The sequence below is a fragment of the Mauremys mutica genome, chromosome 2 (genome assembly GCF_020497125.1).
Source record: "Mauremys mutica isolate MM-2020 ecotype Southern chromosome 2, ASM2049712v1, whole genome shotgun sequence".
Taxonomy (NCBI): Eukaryota; Metazoa; Chordata; order Testudines; family Geoemydidae; genus Mauremys; species Mauremys mutica.
In genome coordinates this window covers 111531790-111554686 of record NC_059073.1, presented here as the reverse complement: position 1 = coordinate 111554686, position 22897 = coordinate 111531790, and the positions used below count along the sequence as shown (strand labels likewise).

General features: G+C 42.7%; 1 long non-coding RNA gene across 1 annotated transcript in view; it reads right to left on the bottom strand.

The window, feature by feature from the left end:
* LOC123364633 overlaps positions 1-22345 on the bottom strand; it is a 44519-nt gene extending 22174 nt beyond the window's left edge. Inside the window, exons 1-2 of the long non-coding RNA XR_006577188.1 lie at positions 22132-22345; positions 21465-21504 (exon numbers count right to left, since the gene is read on the bottom strand). This is a non-coding gene — a long non-coding RNA (uncharacterized LOC123364633). The remainder of the gene's footprint in view (positions 1-21464; positions 21505-22131) is intronic.
* Positions 22346-22897: the final 552 nt, after the last annotated feature.

Below are 22897 nucleotides of genomic sequence, written 5' to 3'. Positions count from 1 at the left end.
GGTTTAGGTCAGAATAGCTGTGGGGCTCAGGGGTGTGGATTTTTCACACCCCCGAGTGCTGTAGCAATGTCAACCTAAATTTGAAGTGTAGACCAGACCTCATCTTGGTGCATCCTTTGCAACTGTGCTGCAGCCAACCAGGATGAATTTCCACAAGGATGGCCATGGAAAACTTTACTGCTCCCCAGGGCAGTAGCAATGTCGCTCATCTGGACCCTGATCTAACTCCCTTTGACCCCAATGAGCTAGCTAGTTCCAGGGGAAGGGGGGAACATCATGTAATCTTCACACGGTGCCTCTTTGGGTCATGACTGCAGGACTGGTGCATTTGCACTGCATTATGAAGGGATGCTGCTCTGCTGCTTATGCGGCTCAGGTGTACTATATCCTCCCTTTTGTACACTAGGAAAGCAAAGCAGGATAGAACATTAAGTGCAGAGAAATTAAATGCTGCGTAATACATTTTACTCCTGCAGGCTTCACAACTTTTAACATTGTGGTTTTGTGTTCATTTGTTATGAAACAGTAACAGAGTTTCTGCCCCCTTGCAGTACTAATGTACAGTAATGGTGGTGTGACTGGGAGCTAAAAGCCTATAGACATAATTGAGGATACTAAATTCTTCATGCACTAACATCCCTAAAAACAACTTTTAGAAAATATACGATGATAATGGGGGGTGTATATGAAACCTTGTTGAAGCTAGAGGGCAAAACAGCCACCTTTCATACAGGGTAAACGTAAGAAGCAAATAAGTTCATTTATGGAAATGAGATAACTGAAACAATGGGAGCCACAACCAAAATATAGGACACGTGCAATGCCAGTCAGTAATTTGAGCTATGTGGGCAATGGGGTTTCACTGGGGACTGAATGCTGATGTAGGAGGTTAAGGATTGAGAATTGTTGGATGGAGGTGTGGGTGGGTGGGTGTGCGCGCACGCAGAAATACCACAGAAGCAGACAGGATGAAGGCAGCAAGCAAGCACTGTTGACAACCAGAGAAGCACTTGTAGCACAACCCTGAGAAAAAGCAGAGCGAAGGCTTTTGGGCAGTGTGTGGCTGGAAAGAGGCTTAGAATGATTAGAAATCAACTCCTGCTGTTTGAGTCCTACTGTGTTCAGGGAAACAGGACGTTGTGTACCTTCTTTATAAATAAAAAGGATTGCACCAAAAAAATACCCACCTACATCATCAATTTCTCCTCCTAATAGAAACAACCTGCAAGACCCTGAATAGTGGCTAACTGCTCTGGTCAAAAGGGGGTAAGAATAAATATAAATAAAGAGGAAACTTTCTCCCTATAGCCCATTTTGTCTTTTCTTCCCTCTAGAAGGAGTTCTTAATCAGGCTGTTTGTGACATCATAATTATTATTGCCATAGCAACTGATAAACACAGAGATGGAGATGTGTAACTTTTTTTTGACAGTCCAAATGTCTCACTAACTAGTAATTTAGCAAACTAGTTGCACAGTAAATGGGTTTATCTTTAAACATAATGCTCTTTTCCATTTTAACTGAGCATAAAATTATATCTTTAAAGGATCTGCAAGCAGGGAAGGCTTGATGCCTCTTGAGCAGTTCAGTGTGACATATGGTCTTTCCAAGCAACAGTTTTATCTATTGCATACAGTAGCTGCAAATTTGAGCTAATGTTCCTGTGAAAACAAGTAGGGATTTATGCCCAAAACCTGAAGAGGAAGAAAATATGTCTTTACTCTGTTGTATGTAGAAAACAGAACATTGTCTTATACTGGATATACTATACACATATACACACCTCTACAAATACAGATGTGCACACACATATATTTATATACATGACACTGACACAAGCGCTTAGCAAAATCCTGCCCTATCTTCAATACATGCACTGAGTGGGGGTATAAGAGGGCTCAGTGAGTCTATTGTCATGAGTTGTGTTGAGTTATGGCTTGAGTTAAAATCTCATTCAAACAAATGTGAACCTAAGAATGGCCATACTGGGTCAGACCAAAGGTCCATCTAGCCCGGTATCCTGTCTTCCGACAATGGCCAAAGCCATGTGTTCCAGAGGAAATGAACAGAACAGGTAATCATCAAGTGATCCATCCTCCTGTCTCCCATTTCCAGCTTCTGGCAAACAGAGGCTAGGGACACCATCCCTCCCCATCCTGGCTAATAGCCATTGATGGACCTATCCTCCATTAATTTCTCTAGTTCCTTTTTGCAGGGCTTTGGAGCTGTGCTCCGGCTCCGCTCCAGCTCCAGGCAAAAACCTGCAGCTCCACTGCTCTGGAGCTGCTCCACGCTCCAGCTCTGGGCTCTGCTCCAAAGCCCTGCCTTTTTTAACCTGTTATGGTCTTGGCCTTTACAACATTCTCTGGCAAAGAATTCCACAGGTTGACTGTGTATTGTGTGAAGAAATACTTCCTTTTGTTTGTTTAAAACCTGCTCCCTATTAATTTCCTTTGGTGAACCTAGTTCTTGCGTTATGAGGAGTAAATAACACTTCCTTATTTACTTTCTCCACATCAGTCATGATTTTACAGACCTCTATCATATCCCCCTTTAGTCATCTCTTTTCCAAGTTGAAAAGTCCCAATTTTATTAATCTCTCCGCATATAGCAGCAATTCCATACCCCTAATAATTTTGTTGCCCTTTTCTGAATGTTTTCCAATTCCAATTTATTTTTATTGAGATAGGGCAACCATATCTGTATGCAGTATTCAAGATGTGGGCGTACCATGGATTTAAAGAGGCATTATAATATTTTCTGTCTTATTATCTATCCCTTTCCTAATGATTCCCAACATTCTGCTAGCTTTTTTGACTACCTGTAATGGGGTGGACAAGGCCCAAAGGTGCCCTGCTGGAGGCCTCAGGGGCCTGCCACACGCATCCCAAGAAAAGAGCAGTGGAGAGATCCTCCAAGTGGGCTAGAGTGGCTGCAGGAGAAGCAGCCAATCAGAGATGCTGCAGGGAGCAGCCAATGAGGGTCCAGCAGGCTCATATGAAAGGAGCTGCAGGGCCAACTTGAGAGCAGTCTGTTTGCAAGGACTGGGGAGGAAGAGGTGCAACTGGCTAGCTGCAGGAGCTGAAAGGGCCTGGCTAGATCAGTCTGCTAGCAGGGATTGGGGGATCAAAAGGTGGTCCTGGCTGCCTGCCTGCCTAGTTGCTGGCAGGGACTATGGAAGTGAGGGAATGGTTTCTAGGACTCACTGAAGACAGGCCCAGGGAAGGGACTGTCTGTGGAATTGTTATCCCCTGGAAGGGGGTTGATCTAGTTTTGACCCAGCTGGAGAGCTGAGGTCAGAGGACTAAAGGGCAGACAATGATCCCCCAGGCAGGAAGCTGTGGGGGGTGCTGCTGTACACCAGAGCAGGAATTTTCACATGTAAGCTGGCCAAGTAGGGTACTGAGATAGGCCCTGTTGGTCAGAATGAGGACCAGCGCCTGGGAAGGGCTACAGGGACAGTGTAGGTGGTTCACCCTGAGAACTGAGTCACTGAAGACCCAGTGAGAGATCCATGGACCAGAGGGGGGTGCTAATGAGAGGTTGGTGCTGCCCCCGTGAAAAGAACAGAAGGGATGCAGACACACGCAATCAGAGGGGGCACTTGCAAGAGGTAGGTGCTGATCCCGCACTGCACATTGAGCAGCTGTTTTCAGAGAACTATCCACAATGACTCCAAAATCTTTCTTGAGTAGTAACAGCTTATTGAGACCCCAACATTTTATGTCTAGTTGGGATTGTTTTCCATTGTGCAAACATGCCCTTCATTTAAGATAGTTGTAAGAGACAGTTAAGGGGCCACACCTAAAACAATGAAACTAGCACCATGCTGCAGGCAGGGAGGTTCCACTGAGTATTGTGACCAGGCACATGTGTGTGTGTAAGAGAGAGAATGCACAAACTGACAATGGATGAGAACAGAGATAGACAGAGGCAAAAAAGCAAGAAAGCAAAGTAGTAGCCTGTGAGCATAGTGCGATCCTGAGGAAAGCTACAGGAAGCACTTTTGGGTCTGTTAGATAAAGAAGCTTGGGGTGGTAAACCAAAAAACTGCTCCTTTTGTTCTTGGTTTCTGCTGCATTTGGAGAAGCAGGACTTTGTACATTTATTATAATGAAACAAGATTGCTGTGATGGGTTCCCCCAGGGTGCCATCTGGAACTGGGGTACCACTGAACCCTCTGACCCACCAGCCCATCAGGGCTCCCCCTCACACTGTATTGCTGTGACAAGCTGGAAAGCCCTCCAGTCTACACTTTCACCAGAATTCCTACAGGTAGAGACAAACCCAGCTGCAATTACATGCAGGCTCTCTAACCACCAGCTTCCCAGCCTAGGACCCCAGAGCAGTAGTGTCCTGCCCTGGTCAAATCTGGCCACTATATGGGTTTAATGTCTCTCCCTCAATGTGAAGAGAACAATGCACACTTGTGGTAACCAAGCAGAGATTTTCCCCAAACACCTTTGTCAAATGCATACTGGTTTGGATTAAAACATAATATAAATTTAACTAGGGACACCATTCCTTACCTATCCTGGCTAATAGCCATTAATGGACTTAACCTCCATGAGTTTATCTGTTTCCTAGAGACTGGCTCCATGGAGTCCCTCACAAACTGGAGATGGTTACTGTGGGTTTGTCTTTAGTATAGCTTATGTACATACTCCACGAACTGAGCATTTGAGCTTGTTCCAGAATCTGGGATGAGCCTATGTTGTGAAAACTGAAATGCTCAAAATAGCACATGAATGGACACAGGGTGCTAAAATTAAATTAACCCAGAGGGTCTCAAACTGGGGGTCGGGACACCTCAGGGGGTCACTGGGGGTTGTGAGCTGTCAGCCTCCACCTCAAACCCTGCTTTGCCTCCAGCATTTATAATAGTGTTAAATATATTAAAAAGTGTTTTTAATTTATAAAGTGGGGGAGGTCACACTCAGAGGTTTGCTATGTGAAAGGGGTCACCAGTACAGAAGTTTGAGAATCACTGAATTAACCTCTCTGGAGCCTTGGGGAATGCAGGGGAGGGGGATCTCCCTTGGTAGGGTTGGGAAGGAGGTAGGTGGTGTAGGATATTGCTCTTCTCATGTGATCCCTCCCCCATGGCTTTCTTGGCTCTATCACTGTTAATCTAAAGTGGCTAATTTTAAATGAAGCTACCGTCCCCTGACATGAATCTCCCTATGGCACTAAAATTAAATGTAGACTATAATTTGGCATTTGAGAAGTGTAAGGGATGGTAGCCCTAAGGGAAAAGATAACAGCTTGGCTCTTTGTGTTAAATAGCTGTCTGCAAGCCTCAAACTGTTGAATGAGCTTTAGGGTAGGGAAGGTTGTTCCTCCCCAAACAGCCTGGCCCTGCCCCCTATCCGATACCCACCCACTTCCTGCCCCCCTCAGAATCCTGACCCATCCTGCTCCTTGTCTCCTGACTGCCCCCCAACCCCCTCCAACCACTCCCTGTACCCTGACTGCCCCGACCCCTATCCACCCCCCTGCCGAGTCCTGACAGACCCCCAGAATGCCCACGTTCCCTGTCCCCTGACTGCCCCCCCAAACCTTTGTCCCCTCCCTGTCCTCTGACTGTCCCCGGGACTCCCTGCCCCTTATACAACCTCCCCCCGGTCCCAGCCCCCTTATCATGCCACTTACCCCCACCTCCCCCCTCTCTCGGAGCCTCAGTGTGCTGCATCCAGGAGCGGCCCTGGACTGCGCTGCAGCAGCGTGGCTCCAGCGGGACCTGAGCTCCCGCCGCTCAGCCGCAGCTCGCAGCCCCACCACCTTACCACATGGCTCTGAGCTGAAGGAGCTCAGGCCCCGCTGGAGCCACGCCACTTTAGCTCTGTCCAGGGCTGCTCTTGGATGCAGCGCGCTGAGGCGCTGGGGGATGGGGGAAGGCGGAGGCAGGGGGGAGCCTCTGAGATTCTCATGGGGGCCCCTGTGGGCCCTGGGGCAAATTGCCCCACTTGCCCCCCCCCTCTAGGCGGCCCTGATGGTGGGAACCCATTGGTTTCAAAACTTGGTTCCCAGACTGGTTTGTGGAAAAATACTGACATATAGAGATGGAGTCCAGCATCATGTGGTCTGATCACATGTCCTTATAGAGTCATAGCAGCCATTACTTACAAGCTGTATGGAGCCTTCTCAGGAAGGCTCACCAGGTGGGAGATAAGCTTCTCCTAAGGACTGTTGTTTTCCCTAATGGCTCATTACCCTGAATAGGCCCTTCCCAGCCATCTATCTAGACTGAAAGCATCTTGTTTAGTGGGTGTTGCCCAGGTGTAACTACATTTTAAATACTGATATAGTCAATATTCATAACTTCATATACATGAATACAAATAGGATAATCATTCAGCAAATCATAACTTTTTCAATGACACCTCACATGACTTATCTTGTACAAAATGCATCATAATTGTCATAATCAGATCATAATAATATTACTGTGAAGAATATGAGGTGCAGTGTCACAACTGCATCAAAGAAAACACTGAACTCCCTCAATTTCTGTTTCCAACTGGACCATCTCCAAAGCCCTGTGATTTGACTAGCTGCTCAGGTCAAAAAGGGGCAGCACTATTAATTCTCTAGCACACCTGTGCAGCTGTGAGGCAGACTTAGCACTCCCCAGAGCACTGTGGTTAAGGGGGTGGCTAATTGGACCTGATAGTGCTTCATTGCCCAGAGGGGATATGGTCCACAGCCTCTCAGGGGTGACCAGACCTCTAGCCATCACTGCACACACAATGTCATTGGCCGTAGGCATTGGAGAGAGCGTGCACTGCTTGTTTTTAGAGGAGCACTAAAGGGCTCTGCAGAGTGCAATTCCTCCAGACTCCTGAGCAGAGAAGACAGTTCAGGGCCCCTGTATTTAGCAATTGCTGTTCTGCAATATCATAAGAGCAGGGTTTTGCCCTCTATACAAGCACTGTAGGATACTGGGGCGACATATTTGCCTAAAGCTATTTTCAAGCTATCCAACCATCTCAGTTAGGGAGCAATACTACTTGCCTGGTGCTAGAAATAGTCTCTGTAAATTAGCTGTTGTTGGCTTTTCAAATCCACAAAGAAAGCAAAAATTACTCTATTGCAAATATTTCCAGTTCTACAGTATTTTGCCATATAGATACACGCACAGAGTAATATAAACAAACACATGAATATGTGTGTGTACACACCCACCATAAATATATACTAAATTATAGGCAGGTTAGACTTTACATTTAATTTTCTCTTTTGAAAAACAGAAGAGAAGGAGAAAATTAATTAGAAGGAAAAGAGAATGAAGGAAGTAATCCATGGGTCAGAGCTTAAGCTGGAGTGAGTTGTCACAGCTCCATTTAAGACAATTTAAAAAAAATAACTTCCCTTCCTTTCAATGGAGCGATGACAATATACACCAGCCATATGATGAGATGGAACTCTGTATTTGTGTTGTGTGCACTCCAAGGATGGGATTCTACAAGCCCTGTGCACAAAGAGGGTGAATTCCATGCTATTTTGAGGGCTTTTAAGAGGTCTTGTGGTATCACTGTACACAGGGATCAGTTTCACCAAGACTCCCTGTGAAGGCAAGGAGACTTTCTGGGAAATTGATTGAGATCTATGCCTGGAAGACTTGCAGGAGACGGCCCCTAGTAAACACCTTCAGTTCTCAGGGATTTCTTTTAAAGTACTTTCAGCTTCTTTCCAATTAATTACACAGGAAAAAATATACTTCTCCAATTTAAAGACAATTGAGAATTCTTTGTACAAAAATAACGCCTAAAGGGCTTCACTTTAAACTTTCAGTATTTGCATGATGGTGCATGTCACTAAGGAAGAATCATCTAGTACAACTAGTGAAGTTATAAGTAGGGCTGTCAAGTGATTAAAAAATTAATCACGATTAATTGTGTGCTTATTGCACTGTTTAAATAAATGGTATTCTATTGTGTAATATTTTTGGATGTTTTCTACATTTTCAAATATATAAATGGATTTCAATTACAACACAGAATACAAACTGTACAGTGCTCACTTTATATTTATTTTTGATTGCAAGTATTTGCACTGTAAAAAAACAAAAGAAATAGTATTTTTCAATTCACCTAATACAAGTACTCTAGTGCAATCTCTTTACCATGAAAGTTGCCACCAGCAAAAGGCTGTTTTTCTTTTTTTCTTTTTTTGGTGGTTCGGGTTCTGTAGTTTCCTCATCGGAGTGTTGCTCTTTTAAGACTTCTGAAAGCATACTGCACACCTCGTCCCTCTCAGATTTTGGAAGGCACATCAGATTCTTAAATATTGGGTTGAGTGCTGTCTTTCTATCTTTAGAAATCTCACATTGGTACCTTCTTTGCGTTTTGTCACATCTGCAGTGAAAGTGTTCTTAAAATGAACAACGTGTGCTGGGTCATCATCCGAGACTGCTATAACATGAAATATATGGCAGAATGTGGGTAAAACACAGAGCAGGAGACATACAGTTCTCTCCAAGGAGTTTAGTCATAAATTTAATTAATGCATTATTTTCTTAATGAGCATCATCAGCATGGAAATGTCCTCTGGAATAGTGGCCAAAACATGAAGGCGCATACAAATGTTTAGCATATCTGGCATGTAAATACCTTGCAGTGCCGACTACAAAAGTGCTATGCAAATGCCTCTTCTCACTTTCTGGAGACGTAAATAAGAAGAGGGCAGCATTATCTCCTGTAAATGTAAACAAACTTGTTTGTCTTAGCAATTGGCTGAACAAGAAGTAGGACTGAGTGGACTTGTAGGCTCTGAAGTTTTACATTTTTGTTTTTGAATGCAGTTATGTAACAAAAAAAATCTACATTTGTAAGTTGCACTGTCACAACAAAGATTTGCACTACAGTACTTATATGAAGTGAATTGAAAAATACAATTTCTTTTGTTTATCATTTTTACAGTGCAAATATTTATAATAAGAAATAAGATACTGTATGATTTCAATTACAACACAGAATACAATATATATGAAAATGTAAAAAAATCCAAAATATATAATAACTTTTCAATTGGTATTCTATTGTTTAACAGTGTGATTAAAACTGTGATTAATTGTGATTAAGGTTTTTTAATTGCGATTAACTTTTTTGAATTAATTGCGTGAGATAACTGTGATTAATCGACAGCCCCAGTTATAAGTAAATGCACATAACTTTCAGGCAAGGTTTCACGTTGGCCTGCAACATTACATGTTTGGGTTCCACCTTGCAAAGTGGCGTCTCCTAAGAGATGCTGAGCATCCACAACTCCCCAAAAATTTGCAAATCAGAGCATAATTAATGATTGTTGCTTACCTAACTCAAAACATGGCTGAAACAATCAAACCGCCATTAGAGATTTCAACATTTGGCTGAGCCAAGCATGGAATGTTTCAGCCCTAAAATTTCTGAGAAAATACACAAGCTGTGAAAGTTATGGTTCTAGATTATGGCCAGGCCTGATGCCATAGGAGTAAGACCTCTCATGGTATTTCATAGTTTCCCTATATTTAAACTGCAGGTGCAGAGGAGAGAGCAGGCACTGCATGCTCACTACTTCAGCCCTTGCACATCTGTGTGGGGAATGAACAGAGGGAGGAAGGAATGGATGGAACCATGGACTCTGCTCCACTTCCTAATATCTGAATAGATGTGTGTATGTGTGTGTGTGTGTGAGAGAGGGGAGGGTAGTAATCTGCTTCTTCCAGTAGCAACTTACTGCCCCTGAAGAACTGGAAAGGAATTATACAGTTCCTTCTCTGGCTTTTTCCTGGGGCAATATAACTACACACGGTCATTGACAAGGGCATAGGCAGTCATGCCTAGTGGTAGGATTAGAAGTCAAGCCAAGGGAACCAAGAATCCACCTAAAGGTCAAAGCCAGAACCAAGGAGTCAGACCAAGTAGGGAAGCTGGACTGGAGCAGAACAGGAAAAAGATAGGCGCAATGGTGGGGAAAGGATAGGTACAGGAGTGATCACAAACACATGCATAATCATTAAGCAGTCAGTCATCTGCTGCTGAGCATAAAAGCAGGCTTGCTGGCTCCCTTCAGTCAATCAGTCAGGCTGGCCAATCAGGTGGTCCTACTGCAACCCAGCTGAGCTTGTTACTTTGCCTGGAGGCTGGGCTGACTAGCCCTCAGGCTCAGGAGCTTATTGCTAACCTACCCGATTTCTTACCCTGGATAGAAGTAAAGAGACAGTCCAGCCCTTCAGTATCCCATGCATGGAGAACATTGTAATATACACAGTATATGAAAAACTCTGCAGCAGAGAAAGTAGAGCTTCTTGCTGCCTCATCAGAAAGAAATAAGGAATGCAGCTTTCAAAATAGCTCCTTTGTACTGAAGGGCAATCGGCTCTTGCCTTCTCTCCTTGTATGATATGTAGTGTAGATTTGCATTGTTATCGAGTGCTCTGTGAAGCTGATCAAGTAAGGAGCAGGAGAAAGTAATAATGTACACCAGGGTGTGTGTGTGATAAAGTTGTAACTTCAGCTCATGTGTCAAGGAAATGCTGTTAAGCAGATACGTTTTAGGGGAAAGTGCTGGTTGCATAGGACAGCCTTAGAGTGAAAATATCATTCAGAATATCCATGTGTGACCCTAGGAGCCCCTGCAGTGCCTACGGGCAAAGGGTTCACTGTCATGTAACAGCCTGACAAACTAACTACACCTAACAGCTTGTTGTCATGGTATTTATCTATTTTGTCATGTAAGTATCAAATGAAAACTTGTAATACACTGGGCATTAATATCATTGTGAAAGAATGTATTAACACTGTAGGAGGAATTATGGATGCTCACTGATATTATGCTTTAAACTCTGTAACCAAGCAAAGGGGAAAACAGGTTTTCCCCAGAAGAGGAGGGAATGTAGTTATTTCCCTGTCTCTAATGTTAATTGAGCAGGGTTAACCAAAGATAATGGGGATTATATTTGCATATTGAGGTGTCAGGAAAAAGCAAATGAACAGAAGAACAACACAGACAGCATGCTGTCAACACCACCAAAGAACAGACAGCGGGGCAGAGGAGCTTTGTTTGGGGGATGCTTCCCAGGATACATTTTGAAGGTGTACTGGACTATAAGAAGAGGGGGAAAAATTACGATATTTATCCCTTTACTGAGGAAACCCTTTGTAGGGCATAGATGAAAATCTGGAATTCGGTATGCCTGAATACCAGTAAGCTCTACAGAAAAGTTTTAGGTGAGAGACTGTTTTTCCTAAGATTAGCTTGCTAGAGTTAAATTCTAGTCTTGTAAAAGTATGTTTGTTTTGTTTGTAACCATATCTTGTTCCATTATCTTTGCTTGGTATTACTTAAATCTCTGTTCTTTATTAGTAAACTTATTCTTGGTTTTATTATAAGTTCTTCTCAGTATTATAACAGTAAAGAGTGAATCCTCTGTTGCTCTAATAGGCTGGTGTGTCTCTTTGGAAACAGCAGACTAGGTAATTTCTGTGAGTGTCCAGTGACATGTGCTGGATACTGCAGAGGAACACTCTTCCATAGGGTTTGGAAACTAGAGTGCATCAGGTGTTATGTGCTAGGCAAAGCAAAAGCTGGCACAGCTTTGGAAGAGATTGGTTGGCTAACAGACTGGGTTGATAGGGAACCATCACTAGTTTAGCCCCAGCAAGGCTCTTTTTTGCTAAGGCAGAAGGGTAACAAGATGAGCCATAGTTCTGGGCTCCCTGAAAAAGCATCACACAATGTGCTACATGTAAGCTATACAAAAATTTCTAGCTGAGACAACTTTAGCATAACTTCTGCTGGTGTGGCCAGAGGGAGGTGAATAATTTGTATTAATTTTGACTGTTCTTCTGTTCACAAATTGTCCCGGAGAAGACTTGATGTGTTTGTTGTTTTTGTGACCAACTAGTGGCAATTTTTTCAGCTAATCATGATTTGGACAAAAAGACAGGGAGCAGGTGAGGGAGGGATAGCTCAGTGGTTTGAGCATTGGCCTGCTAAACCCCAGGGTTGTGAGTTCAATCTTCAAAGGGGCCAATTAGAAGTTTGGGGCAAAAATCTGTCTGGGGATTGATCCTGCTTTGAGCAAGGGTTGGACTAGATGACTTCCTGAGGTCCTTTCTAACCCTGGTATTCTTTGAATTTCCCAACTCAGAAAAGTATTTAGAAAAAGGTTTTGAAATTGTTGAAACTTTTCATTTTGACATTTTCTAAACCAAAAATTGTGTGGGTTTTTAGTTCAAAATGACTTTCATTTTGAAATTTAAGCTAACTGGACAGAAAAAGCTTTAAAACAAAGAACAAAAAGTTTAAATTGATCCAAAAAAAAAAACCTTTTGGATTGTCAATTCACAAATATTTTTGAGATGTTGACATTGTGTCCTGATTCGAGTCAGGAAAAAATGTCAAACTCCCAAATATTTGCAGGATGAGAAAACTGTTTCCATCCCGGCTCTATTTGTGACCAGTTCATTGTGAGACTCTAATGTTTGAAATTTCAGCTGCTTTGATTGGACACAGAGAAACATATTATGTGGCCTGTTTCTTGATTAAATGAGCATAACTTTTAGAATGCAATTTCAGGTGCAAATACTTGCATCTGGGAATGAAAAATTGGCTTCCTTCAAATATTCATCAACATTCACTGAAAAATGCATTGTTTCACAAACATTCCCGGCAGTAAACTCATTTGGTGGAATATCCAATGAAAGAAGGCAAATGGGGTATGAGCACATTGAAGAAATCCATTTAAAAATTTGAGCTAACATAAAATGTTTGAAATATTAACTTAGGTCAAATATTTAATCCAATAAAAAGTCATTGGTGTGAGACTATGGTGTGTAGGTCTTTAAACAGCCCAAATTCTTCAAATTACTGTACACCTCCTTTGATATGCTGAACATCTTTAACACTCCATGCTCCAGTGCGCACTCTGCACCTTGTTGGAGACATTTAGCATCTGGCTGGAGTGGACTGTTAGAATCAAGAGAGAATATTAATGTTGACCCATAGTCAAATTATTTGGCATACCACATGCTGTTCCAGGGCCCTTGCCTAGAAAGAACTGAATAGTCAAACTCTGAAACTCTTGCAAGTCCACCCCAATCATAGTCAGCTGATCTCTTCTCTCTGCTTCTCCAACCTTTTCCTGAACTCAATGGCATTTTGTTTGGGGTGAATTAGACAGGGAAAGATAGAAACCTCTGCTGAATATCCTTTAGTTCTTGTTACCTTCACGATAGCTGTCAGCTTTGGTTTGTTCACAGATCATTCAGTTAAGGAAGAGCAAGAAGATGAAGAGACGTTCGACTCAATGTTGTTAGCAAGGCTGTCAACTCTGACAATTAGAATGAGGGTGATTTCAGAAATTTATGAGAGAGATTTTAAACTTTGTGTTGAAACACACTGCAAAATCTTTTACTGTCAGCAGTCAGGTTTGTTGATGGGAAGGCACCGCACACTGCTTTGAGCTGCAGCAGCACTCAGCTCACTATGAGTTTGATCAGGCTTCTGGAAATAGTGAATTCACACTGAGCATGCTCAGAGGTGTCACACATGTATGAGCAATGTAAGCAGGGTCTGAATGAACTCTCCCCCAACATTTAGTGGCGATCTGGGGCAGGAAAGACTTCAGGAACAGACTGTGGTTGCATAGATGCCTACTCTGCCTAGGGATGTAGCAGATGGAGCTGCTTTGCCAAAATGATCAATTTTGGCTGGTTTTTGGTTACAAATCACTAGTATTTGAATGCAGGATAATGAAATTTTGTTAATTTTATTGTACCTGTAAATGGCAGCAGAACTGTGCTTGGGCTGCCCTGCTGGAGGGGGTCACCCTAAACTGAACCTCACTGGCTAAGCAGGGGGTAGGGATGCCATATCCCACTGAAGAGGAGAATGGGTGGGGACAGGTGGGTGGTGTGGATGCTGCCAAAAGAGTCCTAGCCATAATTGGACCTGCTGCTCTCCAATGTTTAATGACAGAGCTGATTAGATTTGAGAGTCTGTGTTTCTGGTTGGTGATTCCTAGAGCTGACAGAACTGCTGAGTGGGGCTAGGGGTTAAGCCTTGTGTGGGGACAGTGAAAGACAATACAGAGATTGCACATGCTGTGAGGTTCTCTGCTACCTGCTGCAACCACTGAGAGCTGGGTTAGTGGCAGAACCTCAGCGTGCGAGGTTGCGGGAGCAGTGAGCCGTGGTGGCAGAGAGACTGCAGCAGCTGTGCACCAGTTGCAGAGGCAGCAGCAGAGGCATTGCTCGACACCCTGCTCCCCCAGCAGTTGGAGGTGAACCCCTGTGAACTCACCTCTGGACTAAGGACAGTCAGCTCTGAGTGGGGTGCAGCAGAGGCAGAGGAGAGTGATGTGTTAAAGGGGCAGTTGTTCATCGGACTTTCCCACTGCAAGGTAGGAAACTGAGGCAAAGGACACTGTCCAACGCACTGTGGGGCGGGTTTGCTTAAGGTCACATGCTTTTTGAATGTGGTTGTGATGTTTTCCCAAATTAATGCTGGGTTCCCTTTCCCCTTTAATAATTTTCTTTTGTTATACACAGTCTCAGTGCTTGCGAGTGGGAAAGAATTGCCTCCAAAGGCACTCCAGATGGTGTTTGTTTACCCAGATTACTGGGTGGAGGCTTGAGTGGGTTCTGTTTTGTATTGTTAAGAGGAACCCGAGGTATTGAACCCAGCCCTTGGTTTTGCCAACTCCACCTGGCAGACGAGTTACAGACATAGGTGCTGACTTTTATTTTCCCCCGGGAGTACTCCACCCCTGCTCAGCCCCGAGGCCCTGCCCTCTCTCCCAGTGCCGCCGCCTGACACTCGCTGCTCTTCGCCTTCCCCCCAAGTGCCTCCCGCCAGCTGCCAAAGAGCTGATCGGTGGCCCCGCCAAACAGTTGCGCCTGGTGGATACTGAGCACCCACCTTTTTCCCATGAGTGCTTGAGCCCTGGAACACCCATGGAGTCGGTGCTTATGGTTACGGCATAGTCACTCACATGCTAGCTTAACACCATCTCATGAGTATGGTCATTCCCATACTAATAGCATGATCCCCAGCCTTAAAGTAAGAGGGGAAATTGTTTAATCTCGAGAAAAAATTTGAAATTGTCTTCCTCAGGCAGAGCAGGTAAATCTTGGTCTGTATCCGTATCACTGATTTTCTCAGATGGGCAACGTGTTGCAGTGAATGCATTGTTTGCACTCTAAGTGCCACTGGAATGCAGAGATGGCCAAGTGGATTCTAGATGACATCTTATTACTGAAACAGCAAATAGCCTGGATGTATCTTTTGTAATAACCTCTTATTAAGACCACATCCCGCCCTGAGAATTTTTTTCTGCAAAGACTAGTCTAAATACTGCTCGAGTAGGTGGTCTGCACAGTGGGAAATTCCACAGGAATTCAGGGGAGGAGCTGCCAGAGCAGCTCAGCAAGACATTACTGCAGCATCAGGGCTGCAGAACTGCTTATAGCTATTATGTTCCCTCTCCACTGTGGGAACTGGCCAGTCTGTCTTAGACACAGAGCCACTGCGGTCTCTGCCCCTCCCCTGGCCTGCTTCTCTCCATGCCCCAGCTTCTCTGTGAAATTGTATCAGGAGCAACTGTGCAGGCTTTTCAAATTCTGCCCTCCTTTGCACATCAAAAGTTCACAATAGTTTCTCTCTATACATTAGACTGTAAACTCAGAATAGACAGCTTGATCTTCTTACAGTACGTGCTTGTGGTGCCAGACAGATCTGTTGTCCTATATGAATAACACTCATAATAAACTGGAAATAGTTTTGCTTCAGGTGGAGAAGGTGAATGTTTTGGGGACTATTACCATAACCAGTTGCAAGAGTCCTATGTACAGTTAACCCTGTAATCCATTGGAACATAGGCCCCGATTCAGCAAAGCACTAAGGCACCTGCTTAACTTTCAGCTCATGTTTAAATACCATGTGTTTAAAGTTCAGAGTGTGTATAAGTGCCTTGCTGAATCATTGCCCTAGGGAATAAGATAAAGCAAGTGTAAAAGTGTATAGTTCATGGTTAATTATAGTGTAATTGGTAAGGCAAATACAGCGATCCTTTTTCTGATTGGCAATGAAGTTTCTTTTTTGGTATAATATAATGTAAGCAATATTACATGGTTATGTAATATTGGTGTCACATTTTATGGCATATAGAGACTATTCCACTTACACTAGATGTTCAAAGAGGCTTATTACATGGTTATTTTAAGGCAATCCTTTTAACCACTGAAGATAAGTTTTTTCCTTAATTGTACAGCTCAAAATCTTCTAGAAACAATCATAGTTCTCCTATTATAGCAAGTTGTTCTAGAAACAGAAAAATATATACTTTCCTCATCTCTTATTCTGTCTTTCTCGACCATTCTTTGTAGTTTAAATTCCTTTCCATCCTCAGGAGTAAACCTGCTTTCTGTATGAGTGTCAGAATATTCTTCTACCGCACATACTTCTGCTTCAAGCTCTTTTGTTCTAATACTCTTGACATTTAAGCTTGGGCACTTTAAAGGTTCCTTCTCTTTACTTTATTCCACATTTTATTGATTGCTTCTAGCTCCTGTTTTTCCCTAAGTCTATTTCCTTTAATGTTTTTTTACTTTTCCCACTATTTCTTATTTCATCTTTGAATACAAATAAGACACAATTATAGCTTTACAGTGGAAATCACAAGGATTCTCTCTCACTGGATTGAAATAGCAGAGTTTTTAAACACGGATGCCCAAAAGCATTGTAAATGATTCCAAGAGGTCATTGTTACAGATGGATATGTCATGAGGCCACACGCTCACAAAGGGGGCCTGATGAATAGTATCCTCTGCAAGTAGAGTCATTAGGACTACTTGCAGTTCAAGGTACTAGTCCTGAGTAAGAGTGGCACAATCAGGACCCACATTTAAATTGTGCTGAAAAGTCCCCGTTTAAAGTCTTAGGTGACTCCAAATAGCACAAGTGTGTTATTGTAAGTATCGGTGTGAACAATCAGAACTGGGTTTGTTGTCAGTATATAGGATTATTTCACCTGCACTCAATGGGCCAAGTTCTTTGCTCACTTAGTGAATCCCCCATTGCAGTGAAAGATTTGGCCCCATCTGTGCAGCTGCACCTGGATAAGATTTGACCTTCAGCCTGCCCTTTTGCAACACATAATTTGATGTTAATTGTGTTTGTCGGTCAGTTGCCAGGTGTTCAAGTGGATTTAATCAATTAGTAGAGTTCCCATTTGGTGGAAGGATCTGTTTTATGCGCCTCAAGTCAAGACTTGGAGCAGGACCTTGGTGATCCAAAAGGAGCAGTTCTAGCAGGATAAACAAGGGAGCATACTAGAACCACTGGAGATGCGTTAAGTCCACCAGCCTCTGTTTGAATCACTCTGTGATTGTGGGCAAGTTCTATAACTTTGCTGTGCCTCAGTGTCCCATCTGTAACACGGGGGTAGTATTTACCTCCCTCTCTGCAGTGTTGTGAGTTTTTGGAAAACGTATGTGAAACATTTTGAGATTCTCAGATTAGAGGCACTAGAGAAGGGTAAAATTGTATTACTTCAGTGCAAAACAAAGGGCTACTCAAACTCCTATCCATCTGCCTTCCCCATCGCTTGTCTTGTCACAGGCATGGCCTGCTTTGGGACTGAAGAGACCTTGGCAGCATCCCATGTTGATATGGACTGAGGAGCCCTTGACAATAGTTCCGGCTGCTTAATCTGATGATCCCTGTCATCTCCCTTGTAAAATTGCTTAGGTCCAAGTCCTAGAATGAGATCCATGCAGTGGACCCCTGTGCTTCTCAAGACTCATTGCAGGATTGAAGCCTTAGATATTATGGTGACTGTTGCTCTAGAAATACCTACAGTAAAATAGATTAGCTTTCAGCTTGACTCAACCAGAAGTCATTTTTTTGTGCATCACTCACACAGGAAAGCTGCTTTGTACCTTAACTAAGCACCCAATCCTGTGTGGTACTGAGCCCTCCTGAGAGGTGCTGAGCACCCTCAATGCCCTTGTATTCATTGGGAATTGAGATTGCTCAGCACCTTTAAGGAAGTGCATAGTACCCACCACAGATAAAGCCAGACCTAAATTGTGTATTAACATTTTCTTGTCTGTTCTACAAACTGTCCGCTCCCAATTCTGAAACAGGAAGATTGAGAGACAGGCTATAACTAATACTTACCGATAAGGGACACTTCTGACAACCACCTCATGATTTTTTGATCAGTCAGGATGCTTTGCATGTTAAGAAATATCATGGAGATGGGTAATTATTTAGCTGAGCTGAAAAATGTATCTTCTGCATGAGTGCCAAAGGAAATAAAGATACTATTTTTTTTAAACTAGCGGAATAAGAGGGGCATGCTCTTTTCATTTTACTGTTTCAGCACAGAAGGAGAAGTAGATTGCCAATAAAATTTTACAAGAAAGAAAACTGCTGCTAGAAACATTATCTTAGAATTTGATTTTGCTATTGCAAAGAAAGTTGCTGTCTAAAATTAAATAAATGAACGTGTGTGCATAAGGGCAGACTCTTTTTGGTTTTAATTGTATGATTTCATTTAAAACCTTCCAACACATAAAAAATATTGGTCAAATGAAGAAAAGAATGAAAGTAGGCAATATTCATATGACAAGAAAGAGCTGATTTCAGTCAGATGTACTGATGAAGAGCTGGTCCTTTGCTTGTCTTAGTCTAAGAAAGGGGAATTGGAGTTAAAATATTATTATTCTGAGAGTTAAGAAGAATAAACCCTGGTCCCTGGGCTGATTAATCAGCACATATGATGCATTTATCAGAAATATGTTACTCTGATTCATTCTAGACAGTGCAGAGTAAAGATGTCTTAATTCCTGAGAACTTTAACAGGTTCCTGCTTCAGATTAAAAACCCAGCCAAAGATGATTCACCCCAATTTACTGAACCTGAGAGATTTATGGATAGTGATAGCTTTTCTTACTAAAGTCAGAAATGTTCCAAATGCAAGAAAATGTGTTTTCTTAAATAAGTGAATATTGGTTAGAGAGGACTCCATTATTTATGTATGTGTAATCTATGTATATGTATATACCACTGTACACAGAAAAGACACACAATGTGTCAGTTTGGTGGAGAATAACGTTTGTTTTTATAGGTAATTAAGGCCCTGCTATTCCCTGTAATCAATGGGGATTTTGCCAGTGACTTCAGTGGGAGCAGGATCCAGACCCTTAATTTACTGAACAGGATTGGGGAGGGAATTCTTTATGCTTCCCCCCCTACCCTTTTCCCTTTATTTTCTCCCCCCAAAAGTCTCCATATTAGGACAATAAGCACACTAAAAATCAAAGCAATCAATACTTTTCTGGCAGAGGAGGTATTTCACCCTCCTGATACAGCCAGTCAGTTCAAGTCCTGGGTTGTCTGGAGAGTTTCTCAAGAGGAACCAGAAGCACTTCCTTTTCCCCCATGCTGAGCATATTCATTCCACAGTTCCCCTCCGGTTCTGCTAGCTCAGGACGTGGAAGCACAAGTGAAGGGTTTAGACTTGGATCCCCCATGTGGCAGAGCAATGCTTCTACATACATTTCAACTATTATCCTCAGATGAATTTAAGTGGGACAGCTTCTGGAACTGACAAGCATAAGTAAATCTCCTCGTGAATGACCTGGTAAAGTATGTATATACATGTGTGCATGTCCGTGTCCATATCCGTCCCTTCTTTTGTACTTAATTGTATTTCAGGAATGGGATAGCATCTTCTGCTGTCATGATTTTGTTTTCTAATCTTCTCATAGATGCCTGTCATTGTCAGGGCTGGTTACTCAGAGGAAGAAGACAGTCCCTTGAGCTCATTCCAGTGACCAGATCCACAAGTTAGTTCTCACAAGCAATAGAAATTCAGGACAACAAAAGGTATCCGTGAAAGGTTCTTTTAGACTAAAATTTGGTGAAGATTAAAAGAGGGCAAAAGTTCAAATGAGAACGAGCCACTGCCAAGTAAGCAGGATTCTTGGCAAAAGGGAAGGAAAAAGCACCATTGGTTTAAAAGGCAAGTAACCATGGCAAGCCAATAGCTCCATGCTAGAATCTGGTTAAGAAGTAATATCACACAGAGCTGCGATTGTTTATTCAAGACTAGCCCATGAGAGAACAGTTGTCTCCAGTGAGTATTCTCACAGCTTGGATCCAAAATTGTAAGTGCATTCTTTTAAGCATCCAGCACTTCTTTGCAACCCATTTGGTGTTAGACAAAAGGAAAAGAAAGTACAAAGTTTATTTGAGTGTCCCTTGTGGGTTTAAGACACGGTTTTACATATGGAACGGCATTTCATGTCAGCTGTAGAACTGGTGTCATGCTATTCTGCTGCAGTTGCCAGTAGAAACTGTTGATACATTTAAGTACCTATAACCCCCTTCCAAGATTCAGAAACTGGAAGCAAAGTGACTGGTTTGGGGGTGGAGGGGTTGTTTTTGCACGTATAAGTCTTCTACCAAGAAAATGATGGATTGTAGCAGCTAACAGCTGTGGGAATTAAGACTAGACATTGAATAAAAAATAATGGCAAATCTGATCCAAAGTAATAATTTACCAAAGAGGTTCTGTGAACATCAACAGATTTTTCATACACAGACCCCTTACATAAATTGTGCATCTGTTGTCCTATATACACATCAAAACAAAAAATGGAAGCTCCCTACATTTCTGTGGAAATAAAAGATGATTTTCATTATCACTACAGTGACACCGACAAACAGATATTAGCAGGACATGCAAAGAATGGGAGATTGTCATCTAATTTTTGTTTTAAAATATAGATAGAATAGACTTGGAATACATGTACAATGCTGCAGGGCGCAGCTGTTGCAGAACAGATGAGAAAGAGAGAATGGATCAAATTTACCTCTGTTTCACTGGTGAAAATCTGGAATGATGCCAATGAAGTTATTTAGGGTTTGCATCAGTGTAAAGGAGACGTGAATTTGACCTAGCTATTAAAAATTGGGATGACCTCATAGCCTACAACACTGAGAATCAGCCTGCACACACACTTCGGGCTGATCAATAAATATTCCCAAATTCAGACTTCATGACCCAGATCCTGCAAAGATGTGTGGGCAGACTCCTGCATTTGTGTGGAGCCGAACTGATTTCAGAGGCACTCCATGGCAGACCCTGCACCTCCAGTGTTTGGTTGGTTTTTTTTCAGACATAATGTCCATTTCCTTAAAACCTTCAGGCAATCCTAAGCATGGATTGTAAACCGAGGGCCTGATTCCCCACTGCCTTGAAACTGGTGGTTATTTATGCCTATGCAAAGAGGTTGTAAAATCCAGCCAAATAAGTAGCACAAACTTCCCCTATGATGTTGTTTTAGCCATGGTTTTAAAGTCCATAGTGCTCAGGACAAGTGCTGTACTGACAGCCCCAAAGTCCTCTGTTTACCTACAACCCAATGAAAGCATGTGCAATAAAAGTGCAATATCTTCCAGCTTTCCTACCTCAGAACTGGCTGAACAGACTGTGGAGGTGATTTTTAGCCTGGAAGGATAAGACAGTAGTGGTAGAATTGAAATACAGCCCACTCTACCAACCAAGGCAAACTACTCCCCTCCCTACCTCTTCCATTTCCCCCATCCCTCACCAAATTTCCAAATCCTTTCTCCAAAGCATGGAGTCACTAGAGTTTCTCCATGAAACAGTTTGAAATACTTTTTAATTTGGACAGAACAATGTTTGTTTTTTTTCTCCCCACAATCTCATTCTCAGAAACAGCGGAACTGGTTTAGCTGAAATTATTTTAAAAAAAAAAGGAAAAAAAATCTACCCGAAGCAGACAGCAGCAAGGAAAAATTCAGTTTGAACAAGTAACATTTGGCAAAGTTATAAGCAACTTATAGGGACAGCTCTGTCCGCCATTAGGGATTTTTTTCCCGAGAACCCCCTGTAACATTTCGTGAACCCCTGGGGGTTCACGAACCCCAGTTTGGGAACCACTGATATAGAGGAAGGTGTTGGGCAATCTTAACTACTGGTGTTGCTACCTGTGCTTCAGTTTCCCCATCTGTCAAAATAGGGATAATGATTCTGACCACCTTTGTAAAGTGCTTTGAGCTCTACCGATGAAAAACACTATAGTAAGATCCCACCCTATACCAATCTGCTTACCATTGTCATATCAGCTGCTTTACGTTTTCCTGGTACATGTAGAGAGAACAACACATCCCTATCTCACTGATCCTCCAACCATGGCTTCCCAGTGTGCTTTAAGAATTCTTCCTGAAGAGCCTGACATAGAAGTGTAAATCACTAATGGACAGTGTGAAGCTCCCACTCCACAGATTAGCAGCAGCAGCAGCAGCTCTTACCCCCTTGCCCTCAGAGCACTGTGTTGTGTATTTGGTTGTCATGGTTTTTGGTTCCTATGGTAACTGAGTTAGATTATTAGGGGATAGCTCAGCCAGCTTCAGCCGGCTGGGTGAGTTCTCTGAGTCTGTAAATAAAATGGTGGTTTTGTTAGCTGTCTGCTGTCTGGCCTCAAGTGATTTCTTCCTAAACCGGCTGCCCCCAAGGATATAACAAGTGGCGACGAGGGTGGGAGTCCGGTGCTGCTCCAGTAACAGAAGGAAATAGAAGTCAAGGTAAAGAACAAACAAACAAAAAAGCTGCTTGTTTGCACTGACTGTGAAAGTGAAACTAAAAATCATGGCTACTCTGACCAGGCCACTGGAAACTTTTGATGATAATATAGAGCAATGGCATGTGTATACTGAGCGTTTTGAGCTTTTTGTTATTGCAAATGACATTACAGAAGCGAAGAAGGTGCCAATATTCTTAAGTGTTGTAGGGGCTAAAACCTACTCCCTGCTACGCAGCTTACTACACCCTGTTAAGCCAGCGACTAAATCTTACAGTGACATTGTGGAAATCCTGG